The sequence below is a fragment of the Dermacentor albipictus genome, chromosome 5 (genome assembly GCF_038994185.2).
Source record: "Dermacentor albipictus isolate Rhodes 1998 colony chromosome 5, USDA_Dalb.pri_finalv2, whole genome shotgun sequence".
Lineage (NCBI taxonomy): Eukaryota > Metazoa > Arthropoda > Arachnida > Ixodida > Ixodidae > Dermacentor > Dermacentor albipictus.
In genome coordinates this window covers 156,446,513-156,461,363 of record NC_091825.1, presented here as the reverse complement: position 1 = coordinate 156,461,363, position 14,851 = coordinate 156,446,513, and positions in this window count along the sequence as shown.

Here is a 14,851-nt window from a genome sequence, read left to right as displayed (position 1 = left end):
AGCTTTTGAGGGAAAGCGACAGGCAATGTGAACAGCCACTTCTCCATGTAAACGATACTCTTTCTCCCAGATGACTCCTACGCCTCGCCATGCCAGCTCATCCGTGCAGACTCCACCAACAAAGATGCCGCGGAGGCACGTGCAGATCAGAGGCAAGAAGCAGTGGCACTGGTGTCGACATTCACCTAATTTCTTTCTTTTTCTTACACTGAGGCTGCCAGCACACCTCGAACAGCCACCTTCACTGCGGGTGGGTCAGCAGATTCCTGTTGTACATAGGCTCATAATAAACTTAAGTAAACTTCAACTTGATAATAAACTTGAAGGCAAATGGGACATTGATGCATTGCTTTTTCGAACATTTAGTGTACAAGTACAATATATGTTATACATTGCAGCGCTACACACCGTACTTTGAAGCTTCCCTATATATTTCGCACGTTTAATTACATATGTGTTGTGTGGCCCTCAATGAAGTTCATGTTGTATCAGCTGCTTCGTCTGTGTATTGCACATTGGATTAAACTTACATATACAGAATAAGGTTCCATGCAGTTCTCAGTGTTACAATAACAAATGAAAGTAAACAATCCGATCGTGGAACTGTGTTTACTACAGTAATTCCTATGACAGTTATTGACAAGTTCACGACTTGAACTGGTCAATCCGTTATGGGAAGGAATTGTATATATACATATAGGAAAAAAGGGGGGTATGTGTGCGTGTTTGTAGGGAGGTGGGTGGTATAGGATTAGGGCGGTACGGAAAAACTTACCTACACCGTGCTCTAGACCCATTCCTTTAAGGTACCGTAACAAAGTGTATTATGCACAAAGTTTGATATTACACGCCAGGCGACGCGAGCTACATTTGCCATGACTCGCATTCGCGACTGCACCGGACGCCCTCCATATTATTCTGGTTAATCTTGCCCTCTGCAGCGAGGCAAAAGAAAGATCAATCAATCAAATGTTTTATTTCCAACAAACTTGTTGGGGGTCCTCCAGGCGAAAAGCTGCGACATACAGCTTGAATGTGCCTGAAGGCCCTCACATGGCAGCAGTACAAATACAAATACAATATACAAATACAATACAACGTATTGTTACAAATACAATGAAAGTAAACAATCCGATCGTGGAACTGTGTTTACTGTGAACTGTGAACTGTGTTTACATAGGCGCAGGTGCCTTTAAAGTATCTAGACCTTGCGAGGCACCGCTACGCGTGCCAGGGGAGCTGTCCGTGCGAACACTCCCTGACACACACCTGCCTCGGCGGCCCCAACCTACGTACCGTTCTGCTTCGAGCTTTGATCCACCCACTGTCCCTTGGGTGCCCTGGAGTTCCTGCGCCGCCTGCTTTATTATAATTTCAATTTCAATTTTATTTTCCCATCTTACAATACAGATGGAGGGGTTGCAGAAAAGAGCTACACCAGGGCAGCTTGACAAGTCTACGAACCTAAAGTTCAGCAGGGAGGCAGTACTGGAACTTGTACAAAAGCAAACAAACAGATAAGTATATCAAGTAATCACTATAGTATACACGAAACAGCAATACGTGCACACAAGTAAACTCAAGCCATGTTACTTATACACGTACTATGAAGCTGCTCGCGCGAACAAGAAAACAAATTGAAATTGATGAGACTATAACCATTAAGAAGAGATGAAAGATTATAGCGAAGGCGTTCTTGTCCAAGTTTAAGTCGAGGTGTTGGTAGTATCCATTCCTCGCCATGTCTTGTTGGATAGCTTAACGGTTTTTTCTTTAGTACTGCTAATTTCCTAAGATTGGTTATATTATTCCTAATTTCCGATTTAAAGATAACACTGAGACGATATTTATAGAGATTATGTACTTTAATTACTCTGGAATAACTAAATAAAGCTGCACTTGGATGCCGGTATGACGTGTTGTACACATGTCGGAGATACCTTAGTTGGATTAGGTGAATGCGTTCAAGGTTAGTGAAGGTTGTGGTACCCCAAACTAAGTGGCAATAATTCAAATGGGAGTTGAAGATTGAGTTGTAAATGAGCGTTTTAGTTTGTATAGGTAGGATATTTTTTAAACGACCTGTAGCGCCAGTGATTTGAGCTATTTTGTTTGAGACGTAATTAACGTGATGATTCCATGACATATTGGAGGAAAATATAACCCCTAGGCATTTGAACTGCTCTATTATTTCTACAGGACGTGAATCGAAAATAATATCTTCATGCAGTGGGATGAGTTTATTTTTTGGTTTGAAAATGACTGCCTTAGTCTTACCCTCGTTTATCTTCGTTGAATTAGCAATGAACCAATCCTCGAGGGCTTTCATTGCAATGTTGCATTAATCAATAAGTTCGGAAATGTTATTACCAGCAAAAAACAGACTTGTATCACCCACATAGATGACAAACTTTGCATCATGGTTAATATTTTTTTTATCATTTATATAAATGTTGACGAGTAAAGGTCCTAGCGTACTTCCTTGAGGGACACCGCACATGAGAGGTTTCGGTTCAGACTGCATGCCATTAATTAATACCACTTGTTGCCTAAATGATAGATAAGAGTTGAGTAATGATAGTGCTTTCCCTCGGATACCATAGTGCTGTAATTTATTAAACAGCATTTTATGGTCCATGAGGTGAAAAGCCCTTGAAAAATCCACAAACACACCAATGACAATAGCTTTGTTTTCTAGTTGTATTATTATATATTCATTTTGTTCGAGCAATGCAGACTCAGTTGATTTGCCTCTGCAGAAACCAAACTGAAATGCTGTTAGCAGGTTTAATTTATGAATGAAGTTAGACAGCCTTAGATGAAGCATCCTTTCAAAGGCTTTTGAGAACACTGGCAGAATTGAAATTCGTCTGTAATTACCAAGAACATTTCGATGTCACTTTTTAAGAAGGACAACGACTTTCGCCGATTGCATTTTTTTTAAACTGCAGCAAGTATGGGAGCGATAACTTCAGCTACATGCTTGACTGGCCGAATTTGAATGTCATCAATATCACAGCTACTGCTGTTAAGATTTCTTACTACTGACACTACTTCACCTTCCGTAACAGGATGCAGGAAGACTGATTCATCATTTCGAATGTGCATGTATTTGCTAGCATCAGATTGAGCAGCGCTAGTAGTCAGGTTTGTTAGAAACGTATTGAATACATTAGCGAATTGCAAACCACAAACTTTCTTTCCATCAATATTTAGTTTGGTTAATGCAGTGTGTGCACTATTACGCTGTAAGAGAGTACTTAATCTTGCCCATAGTGCACTATGTCGAGCATTCTTGACGTCTAGAAGTGATAGGTGATAGGAAGTTCTTGCAGATCGCAAGTTTTTAGTCAATTTATTCCTGTATTTCTTAATGACCGCAAGTTCCTCAGCCTGACGAGTGCACAAAAAAATTCTGTGTAACTTTTGTTTGGTTTGTATTTCTCTGCGGAGCTCTAACGTTATCTAGGGCTTGCGGGTTTTGCGACTTTTTATGCGAGTCACAGGAAGAAAGCAGTCATGATAAATTTGTTTAAATGTATCAATAAACGTATTATAGGCTAAATCTGCGTCATCTAGTTCAGCTATCTTGCTCCAATCTATCTTCACAAGCTGGTCCACAAAGGTTGTCAATGATGTCTCTGTAATTACTTGGTATGTGACTGATGTAGATTTGCTCCCCATAGCAACAGGCTTCTCTATGCAAACAAAAACGGGAAGGTGATTACTAATGGAACACGATAAAACGCCCGATATAACATTCGTCTGCATAGAGTTAGTGATACTTAAATCAAGCACAGAATGGCGTTCACTTGTGACTCTCTTTGGTATATCAATCAGGTTAACAAAACCATTAGACACGGTGAATGTATTAAAATCTCTAGCAGACGGACTGGGAATATCCATGTCAATATTAAAATCGCCGCAAGCTATTAACGTTTTCTGATTATGACGCTCAACAACAGAAGCCATAAACAGGTCATAGAACTCCAGAAATGACGAAATATTACCGTCCTGAGGCCGTTAACATACAGATAACACAGTGCTTTGCGTACAAACCAACAGAATTTCATAATCTCGGGCTATTACAGTGTACGATTCAAGTAATTGACCTTCTAGATCGTTGCTGAGCAATAGTGCAACACCACCACCACGGACATTTTGCCTATTTACGTAGTATGTGGTATAGTCTTTTTATCTGAAAACATCATAGTCACAAGTGCTCCATGTCTCTGTTAACATTATTGCAGAAAATTGAAAAGAGAAACCGGCAAAGAATTCTTCTAAGCACAATATTTTGTTTTTCACTGACCTAGTATTGAGGTGAATATATTTGTGAATAACCGTCGAGAACTTTGACACTGCTTGGTTAATATCATTAGACAAATAATAGTGAGTCTCATTCATTGTGCTTTCTTTGAACACAAAAGAATAAACTTGTCATCAGTTATAGTTTGCCAAGGTCGTGTTTACTCCTAATAACAGTGGTAGCTGCTCCATTGTACTTTCGAGCAAGAATTTTTCCATTTACATACAAGACGAAATCATAGCCTTTTGCTTTTGCCCTCTCCTTCGCAGCTCGAAGTAGTTCGCTGTGGAAGCGAGTTAAATTTTCCTGAATGAAAACTTTCGGTTCACTGTTCTTAAGCGCGCTCTTTTTCTGCACCCATGTGTCCCTTATTTGTTGTCTGGCAAACCTGATAATAATTCCGGGAACCTTTATCTTAACTCGCTGGCAGGCGGTGAGCTGATACAACGTCATCATCAGTCAGCCGAGGAACACGAAGCCTGTCAGCAACCTGATCTAGTGACGATAATAGGTTCTCGCCACGAACAACAGGGGCACCATGTACTTCCAGATTAAGCCACCGGCTGTGAAATTCCATGTCATTTACTTGTTGCCGAAGCTCATGTTGTACTGCGGTGTCGACCATGTCCTTTTCCTCTAGTTCTGTCACTCACGTTCTGAGAGCCTTTATTTCACTGTCTTGTCGGATTATCTTTTGTTTAAACTCGTCAAACTTTCCCGACATAAGCTGGAGTGATTTTTCTATATCATTGATTTTTCCAACTAGGGCAGGCAGGCTTTCGAGCTTTTGATTTATGGCCGCGAGAACCTCCGTTTCAGCTTCGCCGTGAGCAGCGCATGCTGCAGCGTTTCTGCATGCTGGGCATCTCCAGGTGATTTCGGCACTTTCCGATTTTGTTTTAAATTATTTCTCAGCTACACCAGCGCACTTGCCAAAGTGGTATTCGAGAGAGCACTTGGACCATTGCACCGACCCTTCGTCTTTACGAATGGGCAACTGACAAGAAGAGCAAGTATGGGACATAGTTGACACTTTCAAAATGTGAGCACAAAACAAGGGAAACCTTAACAACAAGAGCAAACAGGACTACAGGGCAACACTGTGGCAGCGGCAGCAGCAACGTTGTAGGTTGATTTTTAACACAATAATAAGAAACAATTTGAGCACCAACCTGTAACAAGCAGGATTCAACAATTAGTAGGTGTTCCCACGAGCTGCCACCGCTGCCAAATGATCGCCAAGGAACAAAAACGCCCACCTATAACGGCTCCCGAAGCTTGCCAGGTGCGCATGCACTTGGCAAAGATCGTGGAAACAGCGAAGCGAGATGTTCAGTGCATTGGGGCTTCCGGCATGGCACTCCTTGCAGCACTTCCCGCTGGTTCGGTACGAAGTCAAAAGGCACGTATGATGGCTTACATCAGCAGTGCATAGAAGCTGTAACAAGCAGGATTCAACGATTAGTAGGTGTTCCCACGAGTTGCCACCGCTGCCAAAAATGGTGCTTTCCTGAGGCTTCCGTTTGTCGGTTACATGTGCCCTACGGCTGGATCAGTACTTGTAATAATAATAATAAAAAACCGATCTATCGTCGCGACCATAGATCGCGACAACAGCTTCTGCAAAATACCGCGCCCGTATGAAGAGAATTACGGAACGCCAACGAGGAATCTGTCCACATCTTCGAGCTCCTAACTCGTAACCTCGTAAAATGACACTCCTGCAACAGGCCTCACCACTGAAAACCGCATACTGCCGGAAACTTCAATAGGACCATCCTTCGGTTGCATAACTGCCACCTGCACGGCCAACATCGACCACACCGACACCGTCCCGCAACATAGAATAAACAGCCCAAACACACGGCTGCACGCACACCACGTCACCACACTACAATCGAGACGCCATGCTGCTACGCTGCTATGGTTGCCGGATTAAATCTGACTATTGTCACCAAGCCTAGCAAGCGTCTCAGGAGCTGGCAACCTCAGCGCGTAGCAACACGGCGGCGCTCTTGCGGTTCCCGATTTCAATGCATGGCTCCAATGGGTAGCTTGTTCTCCAGATTCAGTATAGTTACTCTATGCGACGCCGGCATGCCAGCGTTGCTGAAGCACATTAAGTTTTGCGCTATGATGTGCTACTTTGTTATTTTTAGTAAAGAAAACTAGAGGAAAGCGTCCATGCGTCTCCATATTTGCACTTAAGTTTAGTAATTGTGCGAAGATGCAAAAAATTTTTATTGAATAATAGTTTTCGCCTAAAGCTTTTAAGAGATCCTCTCGAACCAAGGCATGCGGCAACCGTTCTTTACGTGAGGACTGGCGAAGGGAGGTTTCAGAGTACGCTTGCTTCCTCCATCGGTCCTTCGCTGTAAGGAGGCCTCATGCAAGGTTAGGAAGCGCTCGGAGGAGAAAAAAACGTTTCATTGTTTGGGCCTGAATCTCTTTCGTAGACTCTTTGGTGGAGGTGTGGGGTAAATCCCGGACGATCCTGATCGACCCAGCTCTACCGATGTTGCGATGGCATAGACGCTTGGCCGGTTTACTACCACAAGCAGCGGACATGGCCGATTCCGGAGAAGGCAGTGTTGACCCCATCGGCGTCGAACCAGGCAGCAATCGCGCAGGGTAGTCCGGCTACTTGACACCGCTGCGAGAGCCACCCACCTTTTCGGGGGAAGGCGAACGAAGACGTCGACGCCTGGCTGAAGCACTACAAAAAAGTGAATCGCCACAGCCATTGCAGCACTGCGAAGCAGCTCGATAACGTGTCTTTTTCTTTCTCTCGCTGGAACCGCACTCCTCTGGTTTTAAACCCATGAGAACGTGTTGACAAGCTCGGATAAAGATAGGGTTCCGCCGCAAGTTTTTCGCCATTTACTCGGTGCCATTGGTTACACTCACTCGCTTTGGTGATGTGAACTATGTCGTCGCCAAAGTGACGGCAAGCAATCGGCGTTGACGTGCGAAGCAAGTTGTTCACGTGGCCAGGCTGAAGCAGCACTATCATAGGTCCGTTTAGCTCGCTCAGCGAGCATCGTCGGCCCCTGGGGAAAATCACGCAGCACTGCGTGACTGAGCCAGAGAAAAAAGCAGTAGAGTGAGCTCGGCCGTACTACGAGCCAGCTGGTCCGTCCATGTGGCTTCCTCCTGGACCTTGTTTCGCTCTGCAAGTAAACATCTTTCGTAACAGTATTAGTGGGATGCTGACACTGTGTAACTCTATGTAACGCCTTCGCAGACTATGACAGCGCCAAGAGAGATAGTTCTGTATTGTCTTCACAGCGGAGCTGTCTACGGCTAGGATCTGGAAAAAGAAAATGTCTCCGAGATGTTGACAAAAATAAATCATGTGGGCCGATCCTGGTGATAGATAGTGCAGAAAGGGATTAAGCTCAATGGCACATAACCCTGTGGGCTCGGGGAGCTGTAACGCGTCCTTGAACTTCCCTTGACACACATGGGACCCAAAGAGGTCCCAGGCACAAGGGTAAGAGCAGATGTTGTTGAAAAAAATCTTTTGTACAACCTTTTCAGAACGGACTCTTAAACCATTATCGGCGCCAACCCCGCAAGCGCATTAGTGCCACTGCTATCGCATTCGTCGTCGTCGTCTTCCTCCACAGCTGTCTCCGTTGTGCAAAAGCTAGCATCATCAGCACTGGCTCGAGCATCGGCGTCTTCTACAGCTGGCTCTATTGCTGCTCATTATTCCAGCGTAGAATTTCACTTCTTTTCTGTCGTAGTAGTGAGGAGGCCGCGTTTACGGGGGTATAAGCCATTGCTCAAGGGTGCATGAACCATTGATTGTCTTACATTACGGACACATTTAATAACAGAGGTGATACGCCAATGTGTGTACGTACCTATATTGCCATGATGACCTCAGATTAGGACAACAAATATTTGCGTACCATTGCTCGATATTCTGGGTCACCTCTGTGCCGTGCGCTACAGCTTCACTGGTCATCCACCTTCACAGAATGGCTCATGAATTTTGTTCTTTTTACTTTTTTTCTCATCTTTCACACCCTTTTCTTCTTTCTCCCGCACATGGTAGCCAACCGAAGATATCCTCTGGTTAACCTTTCTGTCTTCCCTTTGCTTTTATCGCCCTCTTTCTCTCTCTTTCTCTCTCTACGAACCGGTGACTGGTGTTTTATCCATTTGCCGTACGTTTTGACTGCTGACAAGGAAATGGGAGCACTGTGACACTACCCGAAAGAAGTTATGGTCACACGTGAGATATGCTTTTGGTTATCATAGGAAGCCCTCTTAACAATGCAATCTATGTGACTTCATAGAAATAGGGCAAATATCTGTTGACACTGAAGCTCAACACAAATACCGACGTCAATATGAAAACTAGTATGGAGCACCAATGCATTTGTTTTGGTAGGTTCAACCAAATGTTCAACAATGTTATGTTCAACAATGTTATGTTCAACAATGGTATGTTCAACAATGATGACCTTCGATTAAATTTGGAAGCTTCAATTGTTTAGCGAATGTCGCGAAGAGACACATTCCTACCATTTGAGATATCTGCGACCATGAAAGGTAAGAAAGGGACAACAAAGAATATCTTGTGATCCATAACATATTTCAAAACAGTTTGGTAGTAAGGATCCATGTAACTCTTTTTATATATATGTCCGGCACTAACTGTGACCGAGTTTGTCATTTAAAGCTTGCCGATGACTGAGGGCCGTATAAGTCGTCTCTAGAGAATCTAAACAGACGGTCTCAATGGGAGACATTTGGAAAACGTATGCGAGGGCGGGTGCTTGTGAAGAAACACGAACAACTTAAACACTTGAACCGGCGGGAACGGACACAGCACTTGTGTAGGTGGAGACACTCAAGTAAATGCTGGACTAACAATTATACGGTTCTAGATGGTTCTGAACGTAAGGTGACGAGCCAACTGGAGACTAACATTATGCGCGCATATGCTGATATACACTTTATGGACTAAGACACTACTGAGCAGAGACATAGGGCCCTATAACGTAAAACTATTCAAATATGTTTTTATTCCAATCTATGGAGATTGGAATAAAAACATATTTGAATAGTTTTTGAACGTCAAACTTGGGTAACCGTCGAAGCAAGCATCGGTCGCTGACCCGCAGGGTTGTCTAAACAGACCAAACAGACGCTCTCCTCGTTTGTAGGAGGTCACTTTTGTTTGCTTTAAAAATGAATGACATTGCTTACACTGAGCGGCTTGTCTTACCTAACTGGTTGACAAGAGGCGAAGAGCACGCTTAAGTGGATACCCAGTTCACTGAAAATCGATAACCAGATGAAGAGGGCGGTGCCAGCGTCTGCGATTGGTACGCTTTCCCCTACTTATAATGTGGTGGCTGGTTGAACATCGCGGCGGCATGCCACGGAAGATTAAGAATGCAGCTAAAACGGATCCTCAGCAAAGAGTTGGCAGAGCGAGGTCGTAAACGTGCCGAAAGGGCTCGAAAACTTAACATAGCGACGCAAAAAATGTTATTGTATGCAAATAAACCCATGCTCTCCAGCAGGCGCGAGTAGCCAGTGCCTGACCGATCGGCGGCATCCACCTTTTATTCCTTTAGGAAAGGGGCAGCCTGCGGCTACTCAGAATAAAATTCAGTTTTGCTCGGCACATTAATGCATCTTTGATACGTAGACGTCACTTTGACGCGGTGAGTTTTCGCGGTTTTGTAGCGTCGCGTGACAAACAGGTGAAGTGGGTGCAGCCCGAAACCTTTTGACCAATAGCAGAGGGCTGATGGAGAAAAGGCGTCGAATCATAAATAACTATTTTTGCTTTGTTTGGTCGAATCATGCAAAATCAGTGTGTACACGTCATTTCAGATGGAGAGCTACCGCGGTTTGCGTTACGTCACGTGACTGACAGGAGAAGTAGGGGTGGCCCAAAAAACGTTTTTGACCAATCGCAGAGGGATGATTGCTGAATTGGAAAAGAAAAGTTTGGAATAGCTTTACGTTATAGCGCCCATACAGTCACCGCAGCTGTCCAGACATGTATTGCGTCTGTACACGAGAGCATTGATTTCACCATAGAAGAAAGCAGCGCCAAGCTTTGCATATCGTGTACATCCTGCAGTTGTCATGTTTACGTTTACTTTGTTTACGTGACACCATAGTTAATCCCTACACGCCAGAATTGATGATTAATTCCTGCTAATGCATTCCGATTTAGCCGAAGGAACCTTATAATATATACATGTGCGGCCGAGTGTCAGCACGTCTTGTATACAGGCGACGTAGCCTTCAGCGGACGCCTGAAATCGTAATGACAACTCTTTCTTGGTGACGGCCCCCCAACCCAGTGGTTTTCCGAAGAGATCTCGCAGCTTCTGCTTGCGGGTATCGCAGCCACGGAGTTCTTCTTCGTAGTTTTGAAACCACACTCGCGCAGTTCCCGCCAAGTAAAAATTACGTTCGACAGCATCACTGTGGGGTCCCATTTGTTGTGGCTGCTCACCCGCTCATACATCTCCAGCCAGTTGTCGATGTCAACGCCATCGGTGCCACAGAAAGTTCACGCGGATGCGTCAGCACGACGGACGACACCGGCGTTGCCGAACGAGACACCGCTTCCTGCGACATCGGCGAAGAACCGAAGCGGCGGCCGCTGCGAAGCTCCGCTCGGAGTCGTCACCGCGCACTTCCACCAAATGGTACGAAGAGGAAGCTCGATGCACAAATGTATTTACAATTATTTGCATGGGGACAAGTTAGTGGTAATCACGCAGGCTGGTACAAAGGTCACAGCTCTAGGAGATATGTGACACTTCCTCTGCGTCTTCTTCTTGCGCGCATGGTATATATATATATATATATATATATATATATATATATATATATATATATATATATATATATATATATATATATATATCACCCCGCCCTTCAGATTTGGCTCCCGTTACTATTTGCGCAGGCATCCTTAAATATCGCGCTGAGGCCACACATGCTCCACCTACCCCCGATTTTCGCGTCCTGTGGTCGTTTGCTGCGGCGCTGGCAGGAAGCATGAATAACAAGGGCCTATTTCGCCTGCGAGAAATCCTGTTATCTGATTTTTGTAACCGTTCTTGCGAGCGAGAAATATGCCTATATTCTTCATGGCGTCATTTAGTATTCCCTTACCTTTAAAATTTTGACGCCCGTTCGGCGTGCTTTATTAATGTTGCCTGCCAGTCCAAGGCTATGGTGTCTTTTTCGTGCTGTGCTCTGACTGTTTCTGTCGGCCCAAACCCTCGTAGACAAGCACCACCGCCCATAGGCCGGCTTTCAGCCGTTCTTATGACAATTGAAGCTGCGTGCTTTCGTAGAAACACGAGCTAATAGCAATGCTGTCGTAGGCTTATAAAGAAAAACAGCAGCGGCCATTAGTGTGCATAGTCGTAAACTGGGGAATAGCGTTGAATCCTCTGTCAGCGGTCGTAAATGGATCAGAGCCGCTCTACCGGCCGGGGCTATACGGGCGTGCCGTGCCCCAAGCGGTGGCTGCGCAGCAGACATGGACCGCGGCGGCTCGCTCGCTAACAGGGCGTGTAAGACCCCGTGAGCGGATTGGAGCAGCAACTTCCCACTCGCAACCAAAGTCGAGAACCACACTAATGCCCCCGCCGGGAGAGAACGGGCGCGACGCGTTTCCCGCGGAGCAGCGCCGGGGTTCCAATCCTCTTTTTCGTAGTCCTCCTCGTCGAGCGAGGAGGGTGTACGTGCCCGCCGCAGCCGCAGATACGCTGTTTTGCCGCGTGTTGGTTTTACGTTTTCACGTCGCTCCCCTTCGCTCGTATATTTCTCCTGCTTCCAAAGTGCATTTCGTTGTTCACACGCGAACGCAAGCTCTCTGCAGAACCCGGCAAGGGGCTTTTTCTTGTCACCTCTCGCCCTTTTTCTTTTATAAAACTTTTGTGTTTGCAGAATAGCGCGATGGTTCGCAATCACCGCTGACATAAAAGCGAAGTGAAAACTCGGCCACATATTCATGGGGTCCCCTGAACAGCTGTGGTCGCTGTCTTTCTGATGCGGTAGAATTTGGGCCTTCATATATTACCGACCCTTTCTACGCGCACGCTGACCGGCTTGTTGTTACTTGGGGTAGTTTCTCAATATCACTAACTGTTGGGAATCGTAAGGGTAAGATTTATTCAGTCCTTTTATCGTTACTACATGCCTATATTAAAAATAAATAGAGCCAAAATATATATTTATTTATTTATCTTTTTCGTCAAACTGTGCGATAATGATTCGCTAAGAACATCACTGTCATTGCCATTGAGCTATGAACACGTGATGCGACCTTTGGTGGCAGCTGAAATGCCTTCAGTGGCTATTGCTCCTCAGAGTAGAACCGTTGGAGTGCGCACTGCGGGAATAAATTTGTAATTACACTGAATCACTGCTTCCAGAAGATCGCAAGAACAGTGGCATAGGTTTCGCAGTTGTATGCTTGAAAAATTGCGAAATACAGGTTTTACCCTCCCAGAAACCTAGATTGACGAATGCGCTTTTAGGGTCGTCTTGGTGGTGCGGATATTTATAAAATCCGGCTATATAACTACACCTTTGTTACAAGTGTCGTCGAATTGTTACAAGGGTTAGACGAATACAAAAGAAGAGCGGGCTGTCTTGGTATTTCCAGAGTTTGTCTTAAGATGAGCAGGACCACGCAACAAAAAGTATAGACGCTATTATATTTTGTGCGACGACTTTAATGTTATTCGTATTTGTTGGCTTTCTCAGGTTCTGTAGGCTTTCAGCGATGATTAAGGAGATATACATGACTGGATTACTTCCCATTCTTGCCGTTCATCTCCCATCTCCGTGCTTTCCTCCTAAGGAATGTATTTTAGCCGTCGTCATTAGCGAAACGATGTGAAATTATAATGCACTCGCTTGAAAACCATGGTTCTATAAAATGAAGGATTATTTCTTCCTCTTTCACAAGCTCCGGCGCATCTTACAGCAAGTGCCGCACAAGTGTTGGCGTACGAAGTTCTCGTTCAGGGATTCCATTTGGCATTATGCTTAGCATCCACCCTCGTGGCACGAATGGCCCGCGGTAGTTTCGAAACGCGAAACGATGACGCTACTTGGTCGCAGCGTATATATCGCGCTGGCGCCGGGCGATAATTAACATTGCGTTCCAAAATCTCGTCCGCCGTGGCGCGCAGCTGGCTATTAAACGAATTTGTTGCCGTTTCACGTCTGCGGCGTCTCATGCTGAACGTTTACGGCTGCGGCGGCGTTGCGTTATACCGCGATATCACTTTCAGATAGCACATGTCCCCCCCTCTCTCTCTATCTGCGAGGGCCTAAAGAACGAAAGGAGAACAAAGAACTAAAACGCACTTGTGCTTGTCTGGCACTAAATTCGTGCATCACTACAAGGGCGGTATAACGTAAAACTATTCCGAACTTTTGTATTACAATTCTGCAATCAGCCCACCGCGATTGGTCAAAAACTTTTTTGGACCATCCCCACTTCTCCTGTCTGTCACGCGACGTCACGATAACCGCGATAGCTCTCCATCTGATATGACGTGTACACGCTGACTATGCATAATTTGACAGAAGAAAACAAAAATAGTTATTTCTAATTCGACGCCTTTTTGCCATTAGCCGTCGGCTATTGGTCAAAAGCTTTCGGGCTGCACCCACTTCACCTGCCTCTCACGCGACGTCACAAAGCTGCAAGAACTTACCGCGTCAAAGTGACGCATACGCGTTAAAGATGCATTAATATACCGAGCAAAACAGAATTTTATTCTGAGTAGCCGCAGGCTGCCCCGTTCCGAAAGGAATAAAAGATGGCTGCCACCGATCACTTCGGATCTGGCTACTCTCCCGTGCCGGAGAGCATGGGTTTATTTGCGTCTAATAAACCTTTTTGCGTGGCCGTGTAACGTTTTCGAGAATTTTCGGCGCGTTTACGACCTCGTTCTGCCAACCCTTCTTTGCTTAGGATCCGTTTTAGCGGCATTCTGAACCTTCCATTGCATGTAGCCGCGATTTTCAACCAGCCACCACAAGATAAGTAAGGGAAAGCGTACCAATCATAAACGCTGGCACCGCCCTCTTCATCCGGTTATCGATTTTCAGTCCACTAGCTCTCCACTTAAGCGTGCTCCTCGCCCCTTGTCAGCCAGTTAGATAAGACAAGCCGCTAAGTGTTTGCCGTGTTATTCGTTTTTAAAGCGAACAAACGTGACCTCCTACAAACGAGGAGAGTGGTCTGATTGGTTTGTTCAGACAATTCTGCAGGTAACCGCGCGATGCTTGCGGCGGCGCTTACGCAAATTCGATGTTAGGAGATTGGAATAAAAAAATATTGGAATAGTTTTACGTTATAGGGCCCCAAGTCATGCAGAGGTGGTCGCTGTAGGTTATAGAAGGAACTTGTGCGCTATTTTCATTTCACTTCAGCAGTCAAACTTCTGTGAAGAGCCATACGATCTCAATTATTCTGTGTTGTAACGCGACCATTCCCTAGCGTGATAATTTACGAACCTCTTTGCT